The sequence below is a fragment of the Lissotriton helveticus genome, chromosome 1_1 (genome assembly GCF_964261635.1).
Source record: "Lissotriton helveticus chromosome 1_1, aLisHel1.1, whole genome shotgun sequence".
Lineage (NCBI taxonomy): Eukaryota > Metazoa > Chordata > Amphibia > Caudata > Salamandridae > Lissotriton > Lissotriton helveticus.
This window is the reverse complement of record NC_136057.1, coordinates 50,728,892-50,743,450: the sequence shown is the minus strand read 5'-3', so window position 1 is coordinate 50,743,450 and position 14,559 is coordinate 50,728,892.

The following is a 14,559-nucleotide window of genomic DNA, read 5'->3' as shown; positions in this document are numbered from 1 at the left end:
AAGTTAAACAGAGCCTCAGCTTCACAAAATGGACGCTGCCACCACAGACACAAGTCTGGCCTCCTGCTGCTGACCGAAACTCGGCAGATGGTGGCCTGGACAAAGGGTTTCCTGCCTTGGGAGGTGCGAGCACCACCCCAGACAGGATTTTGTGTATTGGGTAGGACAGGGCTGAATAGAATCAGACATGCCCGGGGCACACAAGGTGTCCCCGTGCATAGGCCAGCCCAAACCGGTTCTGGGGCCTTCCAGCCCCAGTCCTGACGCGGAGCTGGACAAAGGAAAGGGGGTGTAACCGCCCCCCCTTCCTGGTTCCTCCCAGAGGAGGGACCTAGTAGGTGATCCACCCCCTAGATTGGAATAAGAGGGGGAGCAGTGCCATTGCACAGCAGATCATCCCGAAATCAACTTAAAACTAAGAAGAAGACTGGACTTCGACATTCTGCTGCACAGAAGACTGCAGAAGAATCTCCCTTGTGGCCAAGGAGTGACCACCCTGTGAACACAGGCACCAACCAGCAACTCGACGTCTGCTTTGCCGCCGCCTCCCGCCGGAGCCCGAGCCCAGAGCCCGACAAGAACCAGATTCCCAGACCTCTCAAAGCCCGATCCACAGTCCCTACAAAGAAGGGACCCGTGGAGGCACCGAGTGACGTGGGACCGGACCTCTTGGAAGACACTCGTAAAGCTGACTGCGCAGCTTCTGAGGCATCCTCGACGTTGTGCTTTGGGGATTGAGAACCCCCACCACCGAGCAGCCCTTGCACCGAAGATCAGCCCCCCAGCATCTCCACGATCTGCGTGGGGCCCTTTTGCACTGTGCCCCTCGACGCGCCATCCCGGCCACTAGCCACGCGGCCAGCGGCCATCTTGGCGACGAACCCGAAGATTTAAACAGCAGGTCTGGTTGCTCCAGACCTACCCAAGCTCCTGTAAAAAGGAGCACCCGCTCTGACCTTGCTGGTCCGAGTGAACAGCATCTTTCAACTTCTGCGTGGCTTGCATTTGCCAAGGCCTGTTTGCTCCGATCAGGTCGCCGACACCGCCAACAGCGAGAAGCCTACGTGGGACAGCTCGTGACCGACTCCTGGACGTCCTCGACCCCGGGTATCCACGTGGCTGCAGAAAGAAGCTACCCGACAACGCCTGTTTGCACCCGACATCACCTGGTTCCACTCTGGTTCCACGGCAGTCACTGGCTAGTGACTTTGAACACTGTCCCCTCTGCTTTCAGGTCTTCAACTCTTCAGATCCACCCTTGGATCCACCGGAACTCTTCTCATCGAGCCGCCTGCAGCATCTTCAGCTCCAAGCACCATCGACCAGCGTGACGAAACCCGACACATCTTCGACCCTGTGCACCCGCTTCCTGTGGGTGAGGTAACTCAGCTCCGCCGGTGCTCCTGCACTGGTACACATCCCAAGGGCCTGTGTTTTAAGTTTCAGCTCCGTAGGTCACTCGGAAGGTTCCTAACTTTCTAACTTTGTGCTTTTTACGCACCATAGACTTTGTATTGTAAAGTGCGTGCACTTTGAACACTGCATCCGAGTCCCGTGGGCCTTTCCCGACTTAGTTAACTCCAGTCTCGAATAGCTCCAGCGATTCCCAAGGCCCTAGGCCTCTTCACTTTCCTCCTGGTATCTCTTATACCACTTATTTAGTATATGGTTTAGGTGGCCCCTAGGGCTCATCCATATTGTGCAACTTTTGTGTATTTTAAACTGTCTTGTGATTTAACGCTTGTGCTTCTGTGCTCATAAAGAGTCCAGGGGATTTTAATAGTTAATAAATCAATATATATTTTCAATATATATCTGTGTGGTGTCCCTTTCATTTGGTATTCAAGGGGGTTGTGTATGGTATAACAGCTGGCTTCACATGCCTTTCAGAGTTTAGCCTAAGACTGCTTTGTCCACGTTACCACTAGGATAACTGGTCTACAAGGTTGAATTACAACCATCATCATAAGGGTTGCTTGGCATGGTACAAAGTGATCACTAGAACTAGTGAGCATTATATACCAGGCCAACTTCTCACATTGGTGAGCAGCGGATTGGGATCTGAGCTTGCTGTTGTTTTACCATTACAATCTTTGAGATTATCATTTGAAAAATCATACAGGTACCTGCTAGGTACATATAAAAACAAGACTAGTATACATAAGTTCTACTGAACTTAGTTGTTGTAGAGCAAAGGGAGTAGCACACCCTAGCTACAACTACTAGATAGGTTTAGTAGGTAAACACCAGTGTAGGTAGATTGCAACACATCCACCCACACTAGAGCAATGTCTGGAACAGAGGGGTCCAGTGGACTTACTCCTGTTGAGAGTGACCCTCCAAGGGCACCATCCCAGTTTGCTATTTTTCCCTTTAAGGAATTAAGACAGCTTTGTGTCTTAAGGGGTCTGAAGACAGGGCCTTCCCCTACTGCAGACCACCTAAGAGAGCTTTTGGATCAGTCTGAAGCTCTAAAGACCTCTAAAGCAAACCCCACAGGGAATGCTGAAGGAGGCCATCCTTCAGAGGATGACACTGTAGACCCCCCTGCCCCTATCATCCTGGTAGATGAGGAGGCCTCCACCACTGGAGCTCCTCAGGTAGATGTAGAGGAAGAAGAAGAGGGGGAGGAGGTGGAGAGCAGTGAGTCAGATGATGACAGAGATAGTCCGGTGCTGGTCAGTAGACTGAACCAGGCTAACTTAAGTCAACTTGGGAATGAATCAGGTAACAACCCATTCAGACCCTCAGGTGGACTTAACCAGAGCCATAGGAGGAGGAGGCATCACTCAGGTGAATCCAATACCTCCCATGTCTCTAGAGGCTCTCATGGTCACTCCAGAAAGGAGATGACTAGCCCTCAGAGAAGGGAACATGAGGCCAAGATGAGAGAGGCTGAGCTTAGGATCCAGAGGCAAGAATTAGAGGTTGCCCTGGCTAAGGAGAAACTTGCTAGAGCAAGACAGCCTAGAGAGAGTGGGGTAATAGAACCCACTGGTGGCAGCAATATCCAGAAGGATAAAGACAGGTCCTTTGATACAAGAAACCTGAGTAAGATTGTGCCCCCCTACAAAGCTGGGGATGACATCCATAAATGGATAACTGCAATGGAGAGAGCCTGCAGAGTACAGCAGATCCCTCAGGAGCAGTGGGCAGCAATCTTGTGGCTCTCCTTTGAAGGTAGAGGCAGAGACAGACTCCTCACAGTTAGTGATGAGGATTCTAGAAACTACATGGTCCTGAAGAGTGCTCTGATTGATGGGTTGGGCTTAACCACTGAACAGTACAGGTTAATGTTCAGAGACACCCAGAAGACACAGACTCAGGACTGGTCTGAATTTGTTGAGTGTGCCACTAAGGCTCTGGAGGGCTGGTTGCTGGGAAGTAAGGTTACTGACTATACAGGATTGTATAATTTAATTATGAGAGAGCAAATCTTAAGTAATTGTCAAAATCAGCTTCTACATCAGCACCTGGTTGACTCTGATCTGACCTCCCCACAAGAATTGGGTAGGAGGGCAGACAAATGGGTCAGAACCAGGATCAGGCCTAAGAACCAGGGTGGTGACCAAAAGAAAGAGACTACCAAGCCTCAAGAGAAGGGTGGGGATAAAAGTAAGGAAAAGACTTCCCCAGGGCCCCAAAACTCCAAGAATGGGGGTGGGTCCCAAGACACTTCTACATCCCAGAAAAAGCCTTATTGTCATACCTGTAAACAGGTTGGGCATTACAAAACAGACAGCTGTTGTCCCAAGAATGGCAATAAGGAGAATATACCTCCAGGTAAGGCTCCAACACCTCCTGTCACTGTTAGCAGTGGTCCCCCAGGTGGTGGGAGCACCCCCAAGAATTTGGGTGGGTTTACTTTTGGAGGACAGGTGGACTCTGGCCTATCCAGGTCCCCTAACTCAGATACTCTTGTCTATGAGACTGGCATGGGGTTTGCCAATTTCACTGCTTGCCCAAACACTTTGAGCAAGTATAGACAGGAGCCCCTCATCAATGGCTTGAAAGTTGAGGCCTTCAGAGACACAGGGGCTAGCATCACCATGGTGGCTGAATGTCTAGTCCCCTCAAGGCAACTTTTACCTGATGCCAGATATCAGGTGACAAACATTGATGGCATAGAAACCAATCATCCCATGGCAGTAGTCAATCTTAGCTGGGGAGGTGTCACTGGCCCAAAGAGAGTGGCAGTGTCAGCAAACTTGCCTGTAGATTGCCTACTGGGTAATGATTTGGAAATCTCAGCCTGGGCTGAGGTTGAACAGCAAACCCATTCTAGAATGGTAAATCTCCATGGAAAGGTTAGTGGGGCTGTGATGGCTACAGCCCCAATCCAAGATGTCCTTCCTGAAAAGGTTGGGAGGGCTGAGCAAACCTCAGCCCCATCTTTAGATAACCTCCCTCCTGAAAAGAGTAGCAGGGCTGTACTAGTAACAGCCCATACCCAAACTGAGTCTCCTCCTGAAAAGGTTGGTGGGGCTGTGATGGCCACAGCCCAAACTCAAACTGATACATGGGTAGTGAAGCCTGAAATGATGGATCACTCCACCCAAACAGAGAGCATTGAGGAGGAAGAGAAATCTCCCTCCCACCAGACTTTAGGAAAGGATCAGCCTCCTCAGGGAACTGATCTTACCCCTGATGAAGGAACTGACCCAGAGGTTGTTAGGCCTGGCCTGACAGAGCCTCTGATGGCAGTGGACCCTTCTCAGGAGGGACCCAGTCTGGAGCAGGTAACCTGCCCCTCTCTACCTTGCCTTACTCAGCCCAGGGCTGCAGAGGACAAGAAGGACAGTGAGACCCAAAGGGCCCCCTGTCAAATAAAGCACCCCCATCAACAGATTAGGGGCACCGAAACTAGTAGCCCTAGTGAGGTGAAAACTTTAAAAACTCCTGAGGGATCCCCCTTAAAAGTAGTTAGGGACCTCCCCCAGATGGATATTGTTGGGCACAGCCAAACCTGGGACCAAAAGGCCCCAAACCTGACCTGTCCCTCCAGTAAGCCAAACAGAGGGACCCAGCCTCCAGCTTTAGGTAGCCAGAGGTTGACCCTGAGAGCACAGTGCAACTCAGTCAGAGAAAGAAAGGCACACATGGTGGAGAGTGATTGGAGGAAGCTGAGCCCTACAGAGGAAACTCACTTCAGTACTCCATCCCAACACCAGCCTTTGACTTTGCAAAGACACACCACAGGTAGAGATTCCCTATGGTGGAGACCCTCAGATACCCTTAGGGTGAGGGATTGCTTAGTGGACCATGAGACAGGGGGTTACCAAGCCAGAGCTGGTACTTCCTTATATGGCCACTTAGGCAATATAGGCTTACCTGGTCAAGGATAGCCTTATCTCCTTTCGTTTGGGGGGGGGTTATGTAGGAAGGTGGATATCTGACTATGGTTACCCCCAAACTTTTTGTCTGGTGTTTAGCTGGTTTTTGACTTAGTTGGCCTGGGATCCTGCTATTCAGGGCCCCAGGCTGATTGCTCTCTCCGTAAAATGGACTCCATGTACCTTAGGTGCATAACACAATTGGAATTGGTTCACCTTATAGGCCCCTGTAACAGTGTACCATAGGTACCCAGGGCATAGGTGTAGCCAAGGCCTGCCAGGGGCTGCAGCATGTATTGTGCCACCCCTGGCCTGGCCTCCATATTTGACACAACTGGCTGATCACTCAGCTGGGGTAAGTTGGTGTAATCACCTCTTACTTAGGTACAGTATGCCTGTGCCTAACCCTAAACTGGACACATATGTTCCTATCAGCCACTCCTATGGAAGGCCTCATCAATCCTGGAGGCAGAGTGCTTGGAAATATGTGAGATGGTGCTCTAGCATGAGCTGAGCCTGTCTGCAGCTGTCGGGAACCACTCCCTAAGCTGTTCCGGGATATTGCCATACCATATACTCTTAAGTGCATTATAATCCTCGCGGTTAAATGCTATCTTTGGTTTGGCTTTATCAAAACATGTCGAGTAAGGTGTCATACGAATTGGAATACTATCCCCTCGCCAATTCTGGCGACGGGGATAGCATTCCACCCTTCTAGAGGGATACGACATGTGTGTAACCCTAACCCCGGTTAAAGTTAAACAGAGCCTCAGCTTCACAAAATGGACGCTGCCACCACAGACACAAGTCTGGCCTCCTGCTGCTGACCGAAACTCGGCAGATGGTGGCCTGGACAAAGGGTTTCCTGCCTTGGGAGGTGCGAGCACCACCCCAGACAGGATTTTGTGTATTGGGTAGGACAGGGCTGAATAGAATCAGACATGCCCGGGGCACACAAGGTGTCCCCGTGCATAGGCCAGCCCAAACCGGTTCTGGGGCCTTCCAGCCCCAGTCCTGACGCGGAGCTGGACAAAGGAAAGGGGGTGTAACCGCCCCCCTTCCTGGTTCCTCCCAGAGGAGGGACCTAGTAGGTGATCCACCCCCTAGATTGGAATAAGAGGGGGAGCAGTGCCATTGCACAGCAGATCATCCCGAAATCAACTTAAAACTAAGAAGAAGACTGGACTTCGACATTCTGCTGCACAGAAGACTGCAGAAGAATCTCCCTTGTGGCCAAGGAGTGACCACCCTGTGAACACAGGCACCAACCAGCAACTCGACGTCTGCTTTGCCGCCGCCTCCCGCCGGAGCCCGAGCCCAGAGCCCGACAAGAACCAGATTCCCAGACCTCTCAAAGCCCGATCCACAGTCCCTACAAAGAAGGGACCCGTGGAGGCACCGAGTGACGTGGGACCGGACCTCTTGGAAGACACTCGTAAAGCTGACTGCGCAGCTTCTGAGGCATCCTCGACGTTGTGCTTTGGGGATTGAGAACCCCCACCACCGAGCAGCCCTTGCACCGAAGATCAGCCCCCCAGCATCTCCACGATCTGCGTGGGGCCCTTTTGCACTGTGCCCCTCGACGCGCCATCCCGGCCACTAGCCACGCGGCCAGCGGCCATCTTGGCGACGAACCCGAAGATTTAAACAGCAGGTCTGGTTGCTCCAGACCTACCCAAGCTCCTGTAAAAAGGAGCACCCGCTCTGACCTTGCTGGTCCGAGTGAACAGCATCTTTCAACTTCTGCGTGGCTTGCATTTGCCAAGGCCTGTTTGCTCCGATCAGGTCGCCGACACCGCCAACAGCGAGAAGCCTACGTGGGACAGCTCGTGACCGACTCCTGGACGTCCTCGACCCCGGGTATCCACGTGGCTGCAGAAAGAAGCTACCCGACAACGCCTGTTTGCACCCGACATCACCTGGTTCCACTCTGGTTCCACGGCAGTCACTGGCTAGTGACTTTGAACACTGTCCCCTCTGCTTTCAGGTCTTCAACTCTTCAGATCCACCCTTGGATCCACCGGAACTCTTCTCATCGAGCCGCCTGCAGCATCTTCAGCTCCAAGCACCATCGACCAGCGTGACGAAACCCGACACATCTTCGACCCTGTGCACCCGCTTCCTGTGGGTGAGGTAACTCAGCTCCGCCGGTGCTCCTGCACTGGTACACATCCCAAGGGCCTGTGTTTTAAGTTTCAGCTCCGTAGGTCACTCGGAAGGTTCCTAACTTTCTAACTTTGTGCTTTTTACGCACCATAGACTTTGTATTGTAAAGTGCGTGCACTTTGAACACTGCATCCGAGTCCCGTGGGCCTTTCCCGACTTAGTTAACTCCAGTCTCGAATAGCTCCAGCGATTCCCAAGGCCCTAGGCCTCTTCACTTTCCTCCTGGTATCTCTTATACCACTTATTTAGTATATGGTTTAGGTGGCCCCTAGGGCTCATCCATATTGTGCAACTTTTGTGTATTTTAAACTGTCTTGTGATTTAACGCTTGTGCTTCTGTGCTCATAAAGAGTCCAGGGGATTTTAATAGTTAATAAATCAATATATATTTTCAATATATATCTGTGTGGTGTCCCTTTCATTTGGTATTCAAGGGGGTTGTGTATGGTATAACAGCTGGCTTCACATGCCTTTCAGAGTTTAGCCTAAGACTGCTTTGTCCACGTTACCACTAGGATAACTGGTCTACAAGGTTGAATTACAACCATCATCATAAGGGTTGCTTGGCATGGTACAAAGTGATCACTAGAACTAGTGAGCATTATATACCAGGCCAACTTCTCACAGTTGCTGTCAGTCTACTCACATTTTTTTCTCATTGCTTCATCAACCCTACCCCCCCTCTGCTGCATACACCAGAAGCAACACTACAAACAACCCCCTCTCCTTTCGCCGCTTCAGCCGTGCCGCTTAAGGTTTATTTTGTAACTTTAAAGCTGAGTGCTGTACTCACTCTTTTCTAGACTCCACCCACTTTTCATCTGTGTTGGACTTGGCCCTTTTGGCAGGTTCGCCCCTGAACTTTTTGCCTTTAGCTCTGACATGGTGGTATTGATTTTAGACCTCTGTGCACTTTAGAACTGTGGCCCAGTGTAGAGTGCCTGCGCTCTCTGAGTGCTGTGGTGAGATTGGCCTGCCCTCCCATAGGAATGCATTGGTGATGTGTGTCCATGGTAATTCCTGGTATGAGAGGAGTGCAGGGTTGAGTTTAGTATGTATGAACTCGTGAGAATAAATGCTGCGCAATGGTGTGCACCGATTTTTGGTGAGTGGTGGAGAAATGCCACTTTTAGAAGTTGGCATTGCTGTGTGTCTGCCTGCCTTATTTGAATGTCTGGCTTGTGAGTGACAGGGACTGGATGGTGTGGGTGGCTCCAGGAGACAGGGTGAGTCAGCCCAGTAATGAATAGAGAGATCTGCATGCAGATGGGAGGGAGGAGTTGCACCTGGGACCTTAATAGGGCTGTGCCTTCCCTCCACAATGCTGGCTCAGCCCCCTGTGGTGCGTCTGATCACTGAGCCCCCACCTAACAATAGGGAAGAGGAGCCTGGTAAACAGAGTGCTCCAAAACCAATTGCATCTGGTTTCCCATGCCCAATGCTGTAACACAAAGGAAATTGTCCAATAAATGTAGGGGCTGTGACCCCATGAAGTGTTACGCTTGTTCTGGGAGGACACTTTGCCAGGAGGAACCACCGTTGCGTGCTGGCCTGCCTCGCTGCACTTTGCTGGGATCTCCCCAGCACCAAGGACTCTCTTATTTCTGCCTTTTTGAGGACTTTTGAGGCCTAGCGCCTCATGAGTGCTGTATTTGGGTTGCCTAAGGGAAGAGGAGCAGGCCCTGCTGCAGTGCAAGGCTGTGAGGGAATCCCGGTGTGTGGAATTCCCCCTGAGCTCCTTATTGAAGCAGGAGCCCACCTTGCATTTGGGTGTACTGCCGGCAGGTGCCCACCCCGCAATCATCTTTATTGAAAGAATGGGTGCCCACCTCGCACTGCCGCTGTTTCCACGGATTAGTACTTTTTAAAAAAAACGAAGCGGGAGCCCACGCCGCAGGTTCTGGCCCCCCGCATGAGGCTGCCGCCGAGAACACAGAGGATCTACAAGAGGAGCAGCCGCGCTGCCCGTGGCGACTCGGAAACCAGGCAGAGCGGCCTGGTTGGGGGCGGGGCACGCCGCAAGAAGCCAGAAGCAGGCAGGAGCCTACCCCCCGCTCCTGTGGAAAAAGGAACAAGGAAGCAGACAGCAGCCTACCCCGCGCTCCTTGGACCAAAAGAAGCGAGAGACCGGCCGACTAGGTGAGGAGGGGGCCAGGGGTGGGAGCGAGACGAGGCACGTTGTCAATGCCTGCCCCCACCCACCAGGACCCAGAGAATTCTGCCAGTGTACCCCAGTGAGTGAGGGGGGGCTGAATGCACCGCCGTGTTGGTGCCGCTCGAGGCACATTGTCGGTGCTTGTGGCATTTTCTCCGCTGCACCGCAGAAGCGGGCAGCTGCAATGTTTTGGGCCCTTCTCCAGTCTAATCTCCAACGAGATTCCAGTGCTCTTCCCCGTGTTGGCAAGATTTTGTTAGAGTTGCCCCGCGTGACAGTGGGCAACTGCTACATTTGGGGCAGAGTTTATTTTCAGAGTCCGAGGGTGGGACTACCATGTGCACAGTGCCCGTTCTCATTGCTTGTGGGGCATTGTTTTGGGCGCCAGAGGCACAGTGAGTGCCAGGACTGCCGCTGCATTCCCACAGCTGCCCTGCGAAGCGCAGGCAGCTGCAACGTTTGGGCCCATTTATTTTGTTAGAGTCCCAGTAGGGGACAGAGGATGCCAGTGCCCATCTTTTTGGATTTCACAGCTGCCCAGCAAGTAGAGGGCAGCTGCCATGTTTAGGCCAGCATTCCTTTGGGGGCATCTCTGAATGAGGTAGGAGTGAGATGCATTCCTCTGCCCAGCGCAATTGTGCACTGCGAATTCCGCTGCATTGGCAGCAGCTCTGACATTTGGGCCAATTGGCCAGGGGGACTAATAGGTTTGTAGGGCGGCATGCCCTAAGGTGATTTATGAGTATGAGGTCTATCCTAATGTGTTTATGCCTAAGGAGATAGTGTAATGTGTGAATGCCCAAAGTGATGCAGACATAATGTGTTTATTACAGGTGATAATGCTGAGGTCATTATGGTACCAGTAGTTACTGGTTGTTTCATTAGTTGTGTTTTACTTACCTGTTCTGATGGTAATGACCAGGGCCCGATTGGCCTGGTCCTGTATATAATCCCCTGTGAATATTGCCTAGTGCCAGTTGGTACAGTGTATATTATGTGATTATGTTTCGAATGTGTTTATGACAATACAAAGGCTATTTTTATATAACCTTGTTTGGAGTTCCTTTTGTGGTGTGCCTAGGGTGTTGCTGCTGTGTGTGTGTGTTGCGCAAACGCCTTAACGATTGCCTCCGGGATAAGCCTTACTGCTCGTGCCAAGCTACCAAGGGGGTGAGCAGGGGTTATCTTTGGCGTGTAACTCCCTTGCCCCGACTAGAGTGGTGGTCTCTGCCTGGCTTTGGCGCAAGCCTTAGCCAACCAGAGATCCCATTTCTAACATTGGTGGTCAGTGGTGAGGATAGGACTTGCATTTGCACAGTACCACAGCGACAACTGGTTGCACTACAAACCCTGCATTTAGATAATCACGTGTTTGGGGATTATTGTTTCCGAGTTTTATTTGATTTTATTTTTGTCTCCTAAAAGTGTCATTTTTTAATTATGTACCCTTGTTACAGCTCTTGCACCTAGGTGTCCTGTGTTGCTCGTGTCTCTGAGCGTCCTGCCAAAATGGAGTCTGCCTTCAATTTCTATAGTCTGTTTAGATACAGTATGTGGGGGTTGGTGAGGTTCTGTGAGGAGAGAGACATAGCAGTGAGCGGGTCAGACACCACGTCAAAACTTCGGAAAAACCTGATCCAATGGAAAAAGGACGAATGGGAACATGAGCACAATGAGGAGATGAGGGCCCTGGCCGCCCGCCAAGAGGATGGTGGGTCTGAGGGTGGGCCTGTGGAATTTGAAGGGGAGGTAGAAAATGACAGGACCGGGACGCTAGTAGATAGTGAGGACCCCATAGATAGGGAGTCTCTAGCTGGGTCCAGTGTGGGGGGCAGTGCCCCATCCCTTTCCCTTTCCCCTTCCCCAGAGGAATGGCTAGATAAGAGGGAAGAACGGGAGCACCAGCTGGCTGTGGTGAAGCTCAAGTTAGAGCATGCCAAGGAGATAGCGCAGCTAAGTGTGGAGGAGAAAAAGCTAGAGACCGAAAGGGTCTTAGCGCAGGAGAAGATGGCGGAGGATGAGAGGGCCTTCGCCAGGGAGAAATTAGCTCTGGAGGGTAGATTATCCCCTGAGTCCAGTTGTGGTTTTCTGGATTCATCAGTGAGGGTGGGGTCCATAGGTGGCAGAAATATGGAGTCCAGTGCAGGAAGTCCCATTCCCAGTTCCCAAAGTATGGTACCTTGTTCCCAAGAAGAGGAGTACAGGTTGAAGTTCAGGGGCAGTAAGAAAATGTCTCACCAGTCTTGGGGTTGGGGGGATGGGGGCGGGGGGGGGGGTTTGAGGATGAATGTTATGATGCACTGGTTGATTGGGTGACTGTTAGCCCGGAACATGATTTTTAGGGACTGATCAATATGGTTATCAAAGAGCAGATGCTCAGTCGTTGTTTGCCGGGGTTATGCTAACACCTGTTGGAGTGTGAGTCCTTTAATCCTTGGGAACTTGCATAGGAGGCACACTTCTGGGTAAGCGCCCAAAGTTCTGCCAAAGCATTGGAGAGTGATTCCAAAAGTAGCGGCTTGGGTATCTTCCTGTCCTGTGTGGGGAAGAGGTTCAGTGTAGCCCAGCTAGGTCCCAGTGTAGTGGGAGGGGTGTAGGGGCTCACATCCTGCCTCAGTGGAGTAGGAGTTAGTGTGTCCCCAGGTGCCCGAAACCCAGTCTCAGGGCCTGGAGGGTTCCCTAAGGGTACACCAGCTTGAGGGCCTAGGCTGTACTAGGAAGCCATTTGAGGGGGATCTCCTAGTGTTAGGAGACCCTGGAGCATCTGTAAACGGAGCACCAGTGGTTCTGGTGTCTGGCAGTATTGCTCCAGTTGGGAGGGTGCAGAAGTCCGGATTGAGGGGTGAGAGGGGGATGTGTTCCCCATTGAAAGAACCAGTGGGTTAGGGGCCAGCCAGGACTGAGTCACCATTGAATGGCAATGGTGACACCACTTCTGGCCTGGGAGATATTCGCGTGCTGTCAGATGAACAGGGGTCGGAGATCTGCGCCAGGCAGACTTTCACATGACACATGAGTCATGTGTTACCCTCATGGGGTCGAGGCTGTGTGCACCCCCAGAAGTTCTGGCGTACCAGGCAAGTGTTCAACCGCAGGGGTTGGTCCCTGGGTTGGGAGGTGTTAGACGGGGACCCGGAGGGTCGGCCGAGCACAGGGGGAGAGGCCTCCGGTGAGGGCCGTCTCCGGCGATCGTACAGACAAGTAACTTCCCCCCCCACAGATGGACACCACACAAGGATGAGTTCAACACACTTTATATGCGAATCTTGAGGCAAGGTGATACGATACAGTGGGTCAGGACACGAGGATCCTCTCAATTCTAGTCTCTGTAGGGGAAAGGGGTAGTGGGACAGTCTTAGTACCGGTCCGGTACAGGTGCGGCAAGGGGGAAGCTCACAATCCTCGAGCTTGGGGATCCGCAAAGATGGGCCGCGGCAGCGCCAGCAGGCTACGAAGATGGAACGAGGCGAGGAGGGCCGCGGCAGCGCCAGCAGGCTAGGACGGTGGTTCACAACAAGGAAGGCCGCGGCAGCGCCAGCAGGCTACGAAGACGGTGCACGATGAGAAAGGCCGCGGCAGCGCCAGCAGGCCAAGACGATGGTTCACGTGGAAGAGGGCCGCGGCAGCACCAGCAGGCTTCGGAGATGGTTCAAAAGAAAGGGCCGCGGCAGCGCCAGCAGGCTTCGGAGATGGTTCACAAGAAAGGGCCGTGGCAGCGCCAGCAGGCCTTCAAGGATGAGTTCCTCACGGTGTCTCTTGACTCCAAGATACAACTGCCTTCCTGCTCTGGAGCTGCCCCAGTTATAGGTCTGGCCTCCTTTGATGTCCGGACCCTCGCACTTGGAGGTCGGGAGGTCCGGGATGAGGGAGTCCAGACACCCAGCAGGGGGGTGGAGCCAGCGCCCGGGGAGGCCGGGGGCGATCGACACCTGGCGGAGGGGAGCCATTGACACTCCTTCTCCCATTGACCTGCCAAGTGGTCTCTTCACCCCCTGGGTGGATGGTGGTGCCTCGATGTCGGGGCCTGGCCAGGCCCAGGGCTGGGGTCAAGCCGAGGCCACGCGGCCTTGTTATGTAGTGTCCAAAGATGGCGGCTGGGCCGGGGCAGTGGTGCTGACGGGGGCCCGGGCCAGCCGATACTGGTGTGTTCGAGGGCTGGAGTTCCGTTGTGGACGGGTCGTGGGTTGCCCCAGCGGGTTGCCGGGATGGTTCTTGTCGGGGATACAGGGAGAGCAGGGGTCCGGTCCTCGTCATGCGGGGAGGGAGCGGGCCTTCTCCGAGGCCTGTCCAACATGCGTCCCCCCCAGCTGAAGGCAGGGAGAGTCACCCATCCTCTTGGGTACTCTCCTCGCCGAGGCGGAAGAAGCGTGACAGGCCGTCTGCGTTGGCGTGGTCCTGGCCTGGACGATGCTCCACAGTGAAGTCCATCCCCTGCAGGGAGATGGACCATCGCAACAGTTTGGGATTCTCCCCCCGCATCTGCATCAACCATTGCAGGGGTCGATGATCTGTTTGTACCCGGAAATGGGTACCGAAGAGGTAGGGCCGGAGCTTCTTGAGGGCCCATACCACAGCGAAGGCCTCGAGCTCGATGGTGCTCCAGCGCTGTTCTCGGGCCAGCAGGCGTCGGCTGATGAAGGCCACTGGCTGATCGACTCCCTCGGTGTTGAGTTGAGAGAGGACGGCTCCAATTCCCTGATATGAGGCGTCCGTCTGCACTATGAATTCCTGGCCATAGTCGGGGGGCCTGGAGCACGGGGGCGGTGCACATGGCGGCCTTCAATTTCTCGAAGGCTGCTTGACAGTCTGGAGTCCAGTTGACTGTTTTGGGGTTTTTCTTGGATGTGAGTTCTGTGAGGGGCCCCACAATGCTGCCATAGTCCTTTACAAACCGCCGGTAGTACC